The sequence below is a fragment of the Pogoniulus pusillus genome, chromosome 17 (genome assembly GCF_015220805.1).
Source record: "Pogoniulus pusillus isolate bPogPus1 chromosome 17, bPogPus1.pri, whole genome shotgun sequence".
NCBI classification, from domain to species: Eukaryota; Metazoa; Chordata; class Aves; order Piciformes; family Lybiidae; genus Pogoniulus; species Pogoniulus pusillus.
Window position 1 is genome coordinate 15,127,934 of NC_087280.1, and position 13,780 is coordinate 15,141,713.

The following is a 13,780-nucleotide window of genomic DNA, read 5'->3' on the forward strand; positions in this document are numbered from 1 at the left end:
ATTCACTAGAAAATGGCTTTTGATTGCAGAGAGTAAGGTAATGGATGTTCTACCAGCCTGGGGGTGGTTGTGACAGGAGCCAGGACAAGGCAAGAGTGGACTTGTTTAGGGGGATGCAGTGGGTCCAGAGAAGGGCAACGAAGCTGCTGAAGGGTCTGCAGAAGAGGGTTGGTGGGCAGCAGCTGAGGGAACTGGGGTTGTTTAGTCTGGAGGAAAGGAGGCTGAGAGAAGACCTTCTGGTTCTCTGCAGCTCCCTGAATGGAGATTTGGAGCCAGGTTGGGGTTGGTCTCTTCTTGCTAGTGACAGGTGATAGGACAAAACGAAGCAGCCTCAAATTGAGCTAGGGGAGGGTTAGGTTGGAAATTAGCAAACATTTCTTTCCTGCAAAGGTGGTGAGGCACTGGAACAGTCTGCCCAGGGAGGTGGTAGAGTCACCATCCCTGGAGGTGTTCAAGGAACCTGTGAACGTGGTGCTTTGGGACATGGTTTAATAGTAGTCTTGAACTGCTGGTTGGACTCAGTGACCTTAGAGGTCTTTTCCAACCCAAACAATTCTGTGGTGCTGTGATTCTATGAAAGAAGAAAACATCACACATGTAGGCACCATCATGTTTGTCCACACTCCCACGGTGCTAGAAGGTTGTGAGATTCCTCTAGGGTGAGAAGTAATAGCCTCAAGGTGCACCAAGGGTGGTTCAGGTTGGACATTATGAGAAGCTTCTTCCCAGGAAGGGTTATCAGGCACTGGAACAGGCTGCCCAGGGAGTCACCATCCCTGGAGGTGTTTAAAAGATGTGTGGGTGAAGAGCTTAGGGACATGGTCTAACAGTTGTGTAGAAGGACACAGTAGGTTATAATTGGACTCTTCAAGATCTTAAGGTCTTTTCCAACCAGGAGGTGTCCCTGGAGCCTTCTCTTCTCCAGGCTGCACAACCCCAACTCTCTCAGCCTGGCCTCACAGCAGAGGGCTTCCAGCCCTCCCAGCACTGCTGTGGCTTCCTCTGGTCCAGCTCCAACAGGTCCATGTCTCTGCTGTGCTGGGGACTCCAGAGCTGGCTCTAGCACTGCAGGTGGGGTCTCAGCAAAGCACAGCAGAGAAGCAGAATCCCCTCCTTGTCCCTGCTGCCCACACTGCTGGGGATGCAGCTGGGCTTGGCATGTGCCTTCCCAGGACATTGCCTGTGCCTTCATGAGGCTCTCCCCCAGCTTTCTCCAGCCAGAGGAACAGCTTTGCCTGCTGCTGCCACCACTACAAATCAAGCAGCACTACCCTGGGATGGGACAACAAACCTGCCCAGCTCATCACTTCCCATCATAACCTCTTTTATTTTTTGCCTTCTCCTCCTCCTAAATCACCACTGCTTTCATAAGTGTGGTGCCATCAAGGAAGGGGCTGCTGCTGTCAGCAGGGGACAATAAACAGTGTGTCAGCAGCTTCTCCTGCCAGCAGCTTGATTTGCAGTGCTCCTTGTGCCTCCCAGCCCCACCAGCCCCTAGTTTAGCTCAGGTTTTTCTTGGCCATGTCCACCCCCTTGGAATGGTTTTCATCATTTATACACAAAAATCGACAGCAGCTTGAAGCCCCTGGCCATAAAAATTACTTACAATCAATCTCCCATGCTTCACTTATTGCTGTCCCACTTCAGTGGCCTCTCTGCTGATTTAAATAGCCCATCTGCATCCAGGTCTGACATCGATCCACAGCTTGAATGGAGAGGTTCTGCATCCAGGTCTGACATAGATCACTGCTTGAATGGAGAGGTTCTGCATCCAGGTCTGACATCCATCCACTGCTTGGATGGAGAAGTTCTGCATCCAGGTCTGACATCCATCCACGGCTTGAATGGAGAGGTTCTGCATCCAGGTCTGACATAGATCACTGCTTGAATGGAGAGGTTCTGCATCCAGGTCTGACATAGATCACTGCTTGAATGGAGAGGTTCTGCATCCAGGTCTGACATCGATCCACAGCTTGGATGGAGAGGTTCTGCATCCAGGTCTGACATAAATCCACTGCTTGAATGGAGAGGTTCTGCATCCAGGTCTGACATCGATCCACAGCTTGGATGGAGAGGTTCTGCATCCAGGTCTGACATAAATCCACTGCTTGAATGGAGAGGTTCTGCATCCAGGTCTGGAGCCCCTATGACAAGAGGGATGTGGAGATGCTTGAGCATGTCCAGAGAAGGGCCAGGAGGATGCTCAGAGGACTACAGCAGCTCTGCTATGAGGACAGACTGGAAGAGTTGGGGCTGTTCAGGCTAGAGAAAAGGAGGCTCCAAGGTGATGTTCTTGTGGCCTTCCAGGATCTAAAGGGGGCTACAAAAAAGCTGGGGAGGGATTTTTAAGGCTGTCAGGGAGTGACAGGACTGGGGGGAGTGGAGCAAAGCTGCAGGTGGGGAGATTCAGGCTGGAGGTGAGGAGGAAGTTGTTGAGCATGAGAGTGGTGAGAGCCTGCAATGGGTTGCCCAGGGAGGTGCTTGAGGCCCCATGGCTGGAGGTGTTTAAGGCCAGGCTGGATGAGGCTGTGGGCAGCCTGCTCTAGGGTAGGGTGTCCCTGCCCATGGCAGGGGGCTTGGAACTGGCTGCTCCTTGTGGTCCCTTCCAACCCTGACTGATTCTGTGATTCTATTCTATGATTCTAAATTGCAGGGGGGTTTGGACTAGATGACCTTTAGAGATCCCTTCCAATCCAACCCCAAACCAGTCTTTGACACTATAAACATCCACTTGTTTTTCCTGCTTCATCCCACAGCCTCCCACAAGCACCTGGTCCAGTTTCTGCTGACTTTGGATACCACACAAAGGAGGAATACAACACAGTGTGGACAATGTGGGTTCCCCTTCTTCCTGTCAAACAACCTCTTCTTTCTTTTGTCACCCTCCTGTTTGCTCCGCTGGGGTTTGAAACCCTGCCAGGAGAGGCTCAGGAGCCACGCTCAGGTTGGATTACCCAACCTCAAACCACGAGGTGATGCTTCCAGAGACAGCCACCTCCTCTCTGCCAACAGAGAAAAGCAAACTCCACCTCGAGAAAGAACAAACCAGCCCAGCACCTGCATTTACTTTGGGTGACCTCTAGCTCCCAGCTATCGCTGGAGTCGGCTAAATAGGAAGGGGAGAGGGAAAACAGCCTTGTCCTAAAGCAAACAGCAAGGACAAGCTTGATGAGAGTATTTAAGAGGTTATTAGAGAGCCCTTGATTGCCAACCTTGTAGGAGCCCCACGGAGCATGTGATGTTTGTTTTACCAGCCACTTAGCAGCTGTCCTGTTAAGGAAGAGAACAAAGTGTAGGTGTTCTAAAGTCAATATTGTTACAAGGAGGCGTGTGACAAAAGGGCCACCAGAAAGCTGAAGCTGCTGCTGCTGCTGAATGAAGTTGTTTCCCTCCTCAGGTTTCTTCAGCTTAGCTAGAGTTTAGATAGAATGATAGAATTATTAGGGTTGGAAAAGACCACTAAGATCATCAGGTCCCAACTACCAACCCAACACTCTCATGGCCTTCAAAACCTAGCTTGATGATGCTGTTTGTGGTCCACAGCTGCAAGTGGGTGAAAAACATGCTGCTGTTTGTAGTCCACAGCTGAAAGTAAGTGAAAAACAAAGGAACATCCAGAATGATAGAATTATTTGGGTTGGAAAAGACCTCTAAGATCATCAGGTCCCAACTATCAACCCAACACTCTCATGGCCTTCAAAACCTAGCTTGATGCTGCTGTTTGTGGTCCACAGCTGAAAGGGGGTGAAAAGGAAAGGAACATCCAGAATGATGGAATTATTAGGGTTGGAAAAGACCTCTAAGATCATCAGGTCCCAACTATCAACCCAATGCTGCTGTTTGTAGTCCACAACTGAAAGTGGGTGAAAAAGAAAGGAACATCCAGAATGATGGAATTATTAGGGTTGGAAAAGACCTCTAAGATCATCAGGTCCCAACTATCAACCCAACACTCTCATGGCCTTCAAAACCTAGCTTGATGCTGCTGTTTGTAGTCCACAGATGAAAGTGGGTGAAAAACAAAGGAACATCTCAAGAGCCCTCCCCAAAAAACCCTGCTCAAGCTTAGTTTTTCTTACATCATAGTGGATTTCGTGGCATTTAGAGTAGTAAAACACTGGAACAGGTTGCCCAGGGATGTGGTTGAGACCCCATTCCTGGAGATACTCAGGGTCAGAACTGATGCAGCCCTGAGCAGCCTGCTCTAGCTGGAGGTGCCCCTGCTGGCTGCAGTGGGGTTGGACAAGATGATCTTTGAAGGTTCCTTCCAACTTAATGCAACCTGTGAATCTGTGAAATCACTGCACTTGGCAGCATTAGGTCAGCAGCTGGACCCAGTGATCTCAAAGGTCCTCTCCAACCCCAGAGAGCCTCTAGCTCTAAAAGCTGACACAACCACCCCTGAAAACAAAACCATTCCCCTGAGTTACTTCTCCAGGTGTGTATGACAGAAAAGGTGAAGATATCAACCCAACCTGATTATTTCCACTGCTGAGATTCATGCGTGGGTTTGGGGTGGGTTTAGTTTTAATCTTCACTAGAAGATGGATTTGGGGACTGACTCAAAAAGTAGGTTTTCAAATGGCTTCACATCCCCCAAAGCCACAGCCTGGCTTCCAGTGGAGAGCAGCTCTCCTCTCCCATCACATTTCTTCCCAGTCATAGAACTGTTGGGGTTGGAAGAGACCTTTGAGATCATCCAACTGTTTGCCTGCAGTTTGCAATCCCATTCCTACTATTGAGCCACTACCACTAAAGCACATCCCTCAGCAACACATCTTTTAAACACCTCCAGGGATGGTGACTCCACCACCTCCCTGGGCAGCCTGTTCCAGTGCCTGACCACCCTTTCTGAGGCAAATTTTTTCCTAATGTCCAACCTGTGTCCAGTTGGGCACAACTTCAGCCCATTTCTTCTTGTTCAGTCCTAAGAAATTATCCTTTGAATTGAAGCTTATCCTGTTTATTGCTGCCTAGAGGTGAACATCTTTACCTTAAGGGTGCTGGAACAGGCTGCCCAGAGAGCTTGTGGAGTTCCTTCTCTAGAGAGATTCCAAACCCACTTAGCCACCGTCATGCTGGGCAAGCTGCTGTGGGTGCCCCTGCTTTAGCAGTGGGGTTGGACTGGATGTCCAGAGGTGCCTTCCAACCCCCACCATGTTGGGGTTCTGTGACCTTCTGCACCTGTCAGAGAAGAAGACAGCTCCCTTTGTTGGGGGAGAATAAAAGGAGGGGGGGTGGGAAAGGAGGGGGAAAAATGCAGGGTGAGGGGGAAGGAGGAAAAAAGGATAGGGGGGAAAAAAGGCAGCAGTTGGGCAGTAAGTGACTCCTAGAAGTGCTGGTTCATTAACCAAAGCAGGAGAGCAGCAGCCTTTTGGTTCCATGAACCCATCTTTGCAGCTGTTTGTGTCCTGGGAAAGAGCCCAGGGAGACTTGGGTGGTTGAATGAGAGCCCCGGGCAGGACCATGTGAGGGATTTGAGAGCAATTTTGCTGTTATTATCTGATATTATGCTGGGATTCTGGGACTGTATGGATTTTGGACTGGCTCTTCGAAGTCTTTTCCAAGCTAAATGAGTCGATGAGTTGAAAAGAACAGCCACAAACCCACACTGGCATCTCCTCAAATGGTCAGACTCAAAATAGCCACCTTCAGAAAAGTAACTCAACATGGTGCTTTCTTTTGCTGGGTTGGTTTCTTTTTTCACCTAGAATCCAAGAATGGGTTGGGTTGGAAGGGAAGATCTAGTTCCAACCCCCTGCCCTTGCACAAACCTGGGCATAAGAAGTTCCATCTAAACACCAGGAGGATGGAGCCTTGGAACAGGATACCCAGAGAGGTGGTGGAATCTCTGTCTTTGGAGGCATTCCAAACCTGCTTGGGTCTGTTCCTTTGTGACCTTCCTGTGAACCTGCCTAGGCAGGGGGGTGAGACTGGATGATCTCCTGAGGTCTCTTCCAACTCCCTACTATTCTGTGATTCATATGGTAGAAATTTATCCCCCATCTCAGGCAGGTCACCAGCTCTTAACTGCCCTCAGCTCTCATCTGCCCCCCAGCTCTCAATTGCCCCCAGCTCTCAACTGCTCCTAGTTCTCAATTCCTCCCAGCTCTCAACTGCCCCCAGCTCTCAACTGCTCCTAGTTCTCAATTCCTCCCAGCTCTCAACTGCCCCCAGCTCTCAACTGCTCCTAGCTCTCAATTCTCCCCAACTCTCAACTCCCCCAGCTCTCAACTCCCCCAGCTCTCAACTCCCCCAGCTCTCAACTCCCCCAGCTCTCAACTGCTCCTAGCTCTCAATTCCCCCATCTCTCAACTCCCCCAGCTCTCAACTGCTCCTAGCTCTCAATTCCCCCCAACTCTCAACTGCCCCAGCTCTCAACTGCCTCCAGCTCTCAACTGCTCCTAGCTCTCAATTCCCCCCAACTCTCAACTGCCCTCAGCTCTCAACTCCTCTCAGCTCTCAACTGCTCCTAGCTCTCAATTTCCCCCAACTCTCAACTCCCCCAGTTCTCAACTGCCCCCAGCTCTCAACTGCTCCCAGCTCTCAACTGCTCCTAGCTCTCAATTCCCCCAATTCTCCACTGCCCTCAGCTCTCAACTGCCCCTAGCTCTCATCTGTTCCCAGCTCTCAACTCCTCTCAGCTGCCCCTAGCTCTCAACTTCTCTAGCTCCAAACTGCCCCCAGCTCTCAACTGCCCCCAGCTCTCAACTCTCCCAAGCTGCCAACTCTCCTAAGCTTTCAGCTCTCCCGGTTCTCAACTCGCCCAGCTTGAGCCAGCCTAGAAGCCCAGTGTCTAACTGGAACCATTACACAAACCCCCCACCAAGAAAGAAAAAAGCCTGAAACCCTTGTTTTTAACTCCTCTCTTCCTGGGAAGCAGTGGGGCAGAGCCCTTCGTGTTTGATGTGTTTTGATTGTGCTCTGATGCCACCACGCTCCCAGTTCGGCGCTTTCAGGATTAACTTGGCCCTTATTGCAGCCATTAACCTCTGCTTGGCAGGGCACTGGGGGTAAATGAGTAACTTCACTTCTTGGGTAACAAGAAAGCACACAGTCCTGCCACCAGCACATGTGGAGGAGTGAGTTTCTTTCCATACATGAGAGTAAGCACTTCTCTTTCCCCCCCCCCCCCCTCTTCTTTTTCTTTAACCCCCTGGCATCTTTTCCCTAAAGGAACTTCTCCCTTTGCAAATTGTCAGGTCTCTATTAGGCTTCTGCATCCATCAGGAGTTTTATCTCCAGATCCAGACTTTCTAACCCATAAGGGGATTTTGTTTTCTCTTTACAAAAGCACAGGTGTCAAACCTAGACCTTGAGAAGAAGGTGGGAATCCAGGATCAGGTCCTCATAGCACAGCCTGACCTCTTCCTCTGTGCTTTACACCTCTGCAAATACCATCAGCTGAACTCACTCTTCCACTTCAGCATCACTACAAGATGAAACAATCCAGAAACTTCACTCAGAGCAAAACCAAAGCTCCTGAGATACCTGCCCTGCATCAGGCATCCCACCCCGACGCCCCTTGTCTCAGGAGTACCACTCCAGCATCCTTTGGTTGAGGTTTGTCATCCCAGCATTCCTCTTCTGAGACATCCCATCCCAACACCTCTCCTTTGAGACACCCCACCTCAACATCCATCATCTGAGGCATCCCACCCCAACATCCTTCACCTGAGAACATTCCATCCCAACATCCCTTATTTGAGGCATCCCACTCCAACATCCTCCACCTGAGTCATCCCATCCCAACATCCCTCACCTGAGGCATCCCACCCCAATGTCTTTTGGCCACATCACCTTGGGTACCCAGGTCCCCAGCCCATGAGGCTGCAGGGAGTTCCTCTGCCCAGCATCAAAGAAGAAGCCACAGGCCAAGACAAGGAAGATTTGTTCTTGTTTGGGCTTTGCTGAGCTCTCCCAGCCAGTTGGTGCCCCCCTTGGCCAAGCTCTGCAAATAGCAGCTCTGCCTTGTTTAGAAAGGAGATGTTGACATTTTGTTATCAACCATAATGTCAATTTGATAAAGTTAATTACTTATTATTTGGAATCTGATTTGCACTGAAGGTTGAACTCATTAAAAAGCAGGGTTTGTGTTGAAAGAAAAGGTGGCAGGAGGAGCTGGGGGGGGGCATGCAGGAGAGGATAGGAGATGGGCAGCTCCCCACATGTGCTGGGTCTGTGGGGTGAGCTCCAGAGGCTTTATTAACTCAACAGATGAAAGAATTAATGGAGCAGAGCTAAGAATTCCCAGTGCAATAACCCATGTGGATAGCCCAAGCTCAGATAAATGTTTACTTGGTCTTATTTTGCAACTGAACTTCTAAAAGTGGCTGAGGAATTGTGCTCTCCAGCTCTGCTCCAGTCTGAAGCCCACAGCAAACCATCCTCCCTGATCAGACTAAGCTGAATATCCACAATATCTTTTAAATGCCCACATGCAAAAAGTCACCCAGACAGGTGGCAGGGCTGGAAGCCCTCTGCTGTGAGGCCAGGCTGAGAGAGTTGGAGTTGTTCAGCCTGGAGAAGAGAAGGCTCTAGGGAGACCTTCTGGTGGTCTTTCAGTGCTTCAAGGGGCTGATCAGAAAGCTGAGGACAGGCTTTTGACCAGGGCCTGTTGTGACAGGACAAGGAGAAAGAGGGAGATTCAGACTGAAGAGAGGAATATTTGACACTGAGGGTGGTGAGAGCTTGGCCCAGGTTGCTCTGAGAGGTGGGAGCTGCCCCATAGAATCAACCAGGTTGGAAGAGACCTCCAAGCTCACCCAGTCCAACCCAGCATGCCTGGACCCATTCCAGGTCAGGTTGGCTGTGGCTCTGAGCAACCTGCTCTAGATGCAGCTGTCCCTGCTGACTGAGGGGGAGTTATTGCCCCCCAGATGAAGGACCCCACACCTGCCCTTGCTGAAGGTTCTGATGTTCCCCTCTGCCCCGTGTTGCTCACACATGGATCAGTGACAGTGTGGAACCCACAGCACCAGCAGAAAGCAGCCCCAGTGGTGCTGGCGCAAACCCTCCCAGGCTTGGAGAGGGGAGAGCGCAGCAAGGAGCTGCCACAGGACTCTGGCACCTTCTGTACTTGCAATCAGCTGCCAAGACTTGGAGCAGGGCAAGGCAAAGGCTAATAAATGGTCTCCAAAGCTTTCCAAGCACAGCAGAAGGGCTGGTTCGCTTCGAACCGTGGTAGGACAGAAGATTTCCTGAGCAGAGCTGATGTTCCTCACCATCTGTGTTCTCTGGAAAGGCTGAAGCTCCGTGAGCCAAGCTTGGGCTGAGGGGTTTGCTGTGACCTGCTGCTCCACACACTCATTTCATTTCATTTCTCTGCCTTTCGTCTGCAGAACACCTTCTACCCCTTTCAGCAGCAAAGAGCCAAAAGCCCAAAGCTAATATTTATGCCTTAGATCTCCTTGATGATGCAATCGAGTAACAAATCACTACTTAAATAATCCAGCCATTTAATCATCCAGAAATGTGTAGAAATAAGAGGATTAGCTTCCTATCCTGGGGAATTGTATTTCACAGGCTCCAAGGGGTTGGTTTGGTTGAGGGTTTGGGTTTTTTTTTTCCCCTAAAAACAAGCAACAAGAACAGCTCTAAAAATAAACCCAAGTAGCCAAAGCTTCGGAGCTGGTGGGGCAGGAGGAGGCTTCTCCAGGGGGCAGAAGGGTGCCGTGGGGAAGCCTCCAGGGGGCAGGAGGAAGCTTATCCATGGGCCAGGAGGAAGCCTCTTCACAGGGCAGGAGGAGGATTCCCCACGGGCCAGGAGGAGGTTTCTCCACAGGCCAGGAAGAGGCTTATCCACAGGGCAGGAGTAGGCTTCCCTGTGGGACAGAAGGATGCTTCTCCACGGAGCAGGAGGAGGCTTCTCTATGGAGCAGGAGGATGCTTCTCCACGGAGCAGGAGGAGGCTTCTCTATGGAGCAGGAGGATGCTTCTCCACTGAGCAGGAGGAGGTTTCTCCACGGGGCAGGAGGAGGCTTCTCTATGGAGCAGGAGGATGCTTCTCCACGGGGCAGGAGGAGGCTTCTCTATGGAGCAGGAGGATGCTTCTCCATGGGGCAGGAGGAGGTTTCTCCACGGGGCAGGAGGAGGCTTCTCTATGGGGCAGGGGGAGGCTTCCCCAGGGGGCAGGAGGAGGTTTCTCCTCTACCAGCAAGAGCTTCTTGCTTGGTAACTCAGGAGCTGAAGGGCAGAAGAAAGGATGTGTCTAACCCTTGCATGTCCAGCCTGGGGAGCCAAGATGAATGCTCAATAGGAGCAAACTGGGGATCATCATAGAATCATAGAATGCATTAGGCTGGGAGGAGCCTTGCAGGTGATCTTGGCCAACCCCCCCTGGAGTGAGCAAAGACACAGAATCACAGAACTGCTGAGGCAGGGAGAGGCCTTTGAGATCATCAAACCCAACCACTCACCTAGAGCTCCCAATCCCACCACTACTGCTAAGCTGCTGCCACTAAACCACATCCCTCAGCACCACATCTTTTAAACACCTCCAGGGATGACGACTCCAGCACCTCTCTGGGCAGCTTGTTCCAGTGCCCCAAAACTCTTTATGGGAAGAAATATTTCCTGACATCTAACCTGACCCTCCCCTGGCACAACGTGAGGCCATTTCCTCTTGTCTGTCACTTGTTGCATGTGAAAAGAGACTGAATCCCACCTGGCTCCAACCTCCAGTCAGGGAGTTGTAGAAAGACAAAAGGTCTCCCCTCAGCCTCCTTTGCTCCAGGCTGAACAACTCCAGGTCCAGGGCCCCTTCAAGGTTGACCTTGAATGTGTCCAGGCGTGTGGACTCCACCATATCTCATAGAATCACAGATTAAGAGAAACATTCGAATTGGAAGGGACCTCCAAGTTTATCCAGTTCCAATCCCCATGCCATGGGCAGGGACAACTTCCACCAGAGCAGCTTGCTTAAGGCTTCATTCAACCTGTCCTTGAACACCTCCAGGCAGGGAGCATCCACAGCCTCCCTGGGCTACTTCTTCCAGTGTCTCACCACCCTCACTGGAAAGAACTTTTTCCTCAACTCCAGTCTAAATCTGCCCTCTTCCAGCTTAAAGCCACTCCTCCACATCTACATCTCTGGACAGCATGTTCCAGTGTTCCACCACCCTCATAGTAAGGAACTTCCTCCTTATATCCCACCTAAATCTACCCTGCTCCAGCTTAAAATGAGCTCATTTTGGGTGATCCAACTATGCCACTGCTCTCCCTGCCCCTGGATAACAGCCTTGGCCAAGGCAAAGGCAAAACTTCTTTCCCACAGAAAGCAACTTTTGGTCCTGTCACCACCCAAGCACCATTTAACTCCTCTTTTTAGAGGTTTTCTGTCCACAAAGCCAACCAGAAGCAGAGACAATGTAATTTTAGCACGTGGGTGGATTATTTTTAACAGCATCTGAACCCAGCATCAATCACAGGCAGGCACTGAGCAGACAAGGGCTATTTCTGGGAAGCAGGGAGCAGCTTGTTGGAGAAGATCATTGCTTAGATGTGGTTCAGGCTGATGGAGAAGGTCCTGCTGGAGGAGGCTGGCCACCAGTGCTGTCTGCTCACAAACATCTGCCCTGTTGGTAAGGAGGGATAAAAGCTCATCCCTGGGATGTGGCTGCTGCTGCCAAGGTGCCACAGAAACTGGCTGTTTGTCACATCAGCTGCTCTCCCCAGCAGGATAAATGCTTTTGCCACAAGTCACAGTATCACAGTATCATCAGGGTTGGAAGAGACCTCACAGATCATCAAGTCCAACCCTTTAAAGTCCTGAGGGCCAAGGTAGAAGTGAAGGTCAAAAGAGATGGGGTTGTTCAACCTGGTGGCCAGAAGGCTCCAGGGGGACCTTCTGGTGGCCTTTCAGTCTTTAAAGGGGCTAAGAAGAAAGCTGAGGACAGAATTTTGAGCAGGGCACAGGACAAGGAGCAGTGGTTTGAACTGGAAGAGGGAACTACAGAACTGTTGAGGTTGGAAGAGACCTCTGAGATCATCAAGTCCAGCTGTGTGACCTGCCTTAGGTGATCCTGCTTTGGCAAGGGGGTTGGTCTTAATGATCTCCAGAGGTCCCTTCCGATCCCTACCCTTCTCTGATCAACCTCTGCAGAGCCTGCCAGTTCCTGCTGCAGAGGCCAGGCTGAAAACAGCTGGAGCTGGTGTAGTCAGGCTAGGAACATGGCAGCACACAAGTGTGAAGCAGGCACAGGAGCTGCCAGCTCTAACAGCAACCAGGCTGCTCCATGTCAGCTTCTTCCTGCCCTGCTTGCTGGCAGCCTGCCTGGCACAGCCCGGGGTCAGCCAGGACACTGCACAGCAGCAGAGTGCAGTCACCTTCTGGGCTTTGTGCTCTGCAGAGCATTTGGCCAGGGGAGCAGCAGGGCAGTGAGAGCCTGGTAACTGCAGTGGGACCTGCCAACTGCACTTGGCTCATCCTACAGGATCCTGGCATTTGCATCCCTAGGGATGCACTAGGAGCAGACTGGTGGCCTCGGCTTTTGCACCCTGTCTTGACCTGGTTTTGACGGGAAGCTTTGGAACAGCCCCAGCTGGAGAACAGAACAGCTCCACTCCAGCTCGTTTGTGTCTGCACTCCAGGAACACTGAGGAGCTGGAGCAGGTCCAGAGAAGGGTAGGGAAGCTGGTAAAGGGTCTGGTGAGGAGCAGCTGAGGGAACTGGGATTGTTCTCCCTGGGGGAAGACATTTTCACTCCATAACTCCCTAAAAGGAGGTTAGAGCCAAGCGGGGGTCAGTCTCCTCTCCCAAAGAACAAGTGATATGACAAGGGGAAATGGCCTCAAGTTGCTCCAGGGGTGGTTTATGCTGGACAAAGGGATCAATTTCTTCATGCAAAGGGTTGCCAAGGCCTGGCCCATGCTGCCAGTGGGCAGTGGTGGAGTTCCCATCCCTGCAGGGGTTTCAAGCCATGGAGATATGGTGCTAAGGGCCACGGTTTGGTGGTGACCTGGCAGTGCTGGGTTAACTTGATGATCTGGGAGGTCCCTTCCAACCCAATCTATTCCGTGATTCCAGCATTTCAGAGCTGAGCCTGCAGGTTATTCATTTGCTTTTCATTACTCAGCAGAGGCTGCAGCCAATTAATGCCAAGAACATTCAAGCAACAGAGTCCAGAGCCTTCACCTTCTGCCAGCAGGAAGCTCTGACACCTCAGAACTGGCAGGAAGATTGGGCAGCCCCAGCTGCAGCCTTCAGCTCATCATGGCAGGGATTTCTTACCTCAAAAGGTAAACATGAGTTCAGGTTGGTGTTCCTGACCACTGCCTGCTTGCCAAGGAACTAGAGGACAAGCCAACTGACAGAGATTCCTCTCTTGCTCTCAGAGCAGGGCATCCACTACTCATCATCTCTGCCAGAGAGAAGCAGCTGGCTGGAAGCACTGAAATGCTGCAGGCTTCCAGCTCCAGGAACCAGCAGTCAGAGAAAGGAGCCTCAGAACAAAGGCACTGAGGAGCTGCTTTCAGCAGCAGACCAGAAGCCTGTGCAAAACTGCATGGTGGATGGCACCAGAGCACAGCTTGGTCCCACCAGCCAAGAGGAGGACTGGCAGAAACAAGAGACACCTGCCATGAACCTTCTCTAGATGAAGAAAAGCTCTAACCACACAGGTGCCTTTACACCACACTGCTTACTGTGTGCACATAGAACTGAGCTCTCCTCACCAACAGGTTCAAACATTGTACAGTGGTTTTGGTTGGAAGAGCTCCAACCACTGACCCAACACCACCATGGCCACTAAACCATGTCCCAAAGTGCCATGGCCACAGG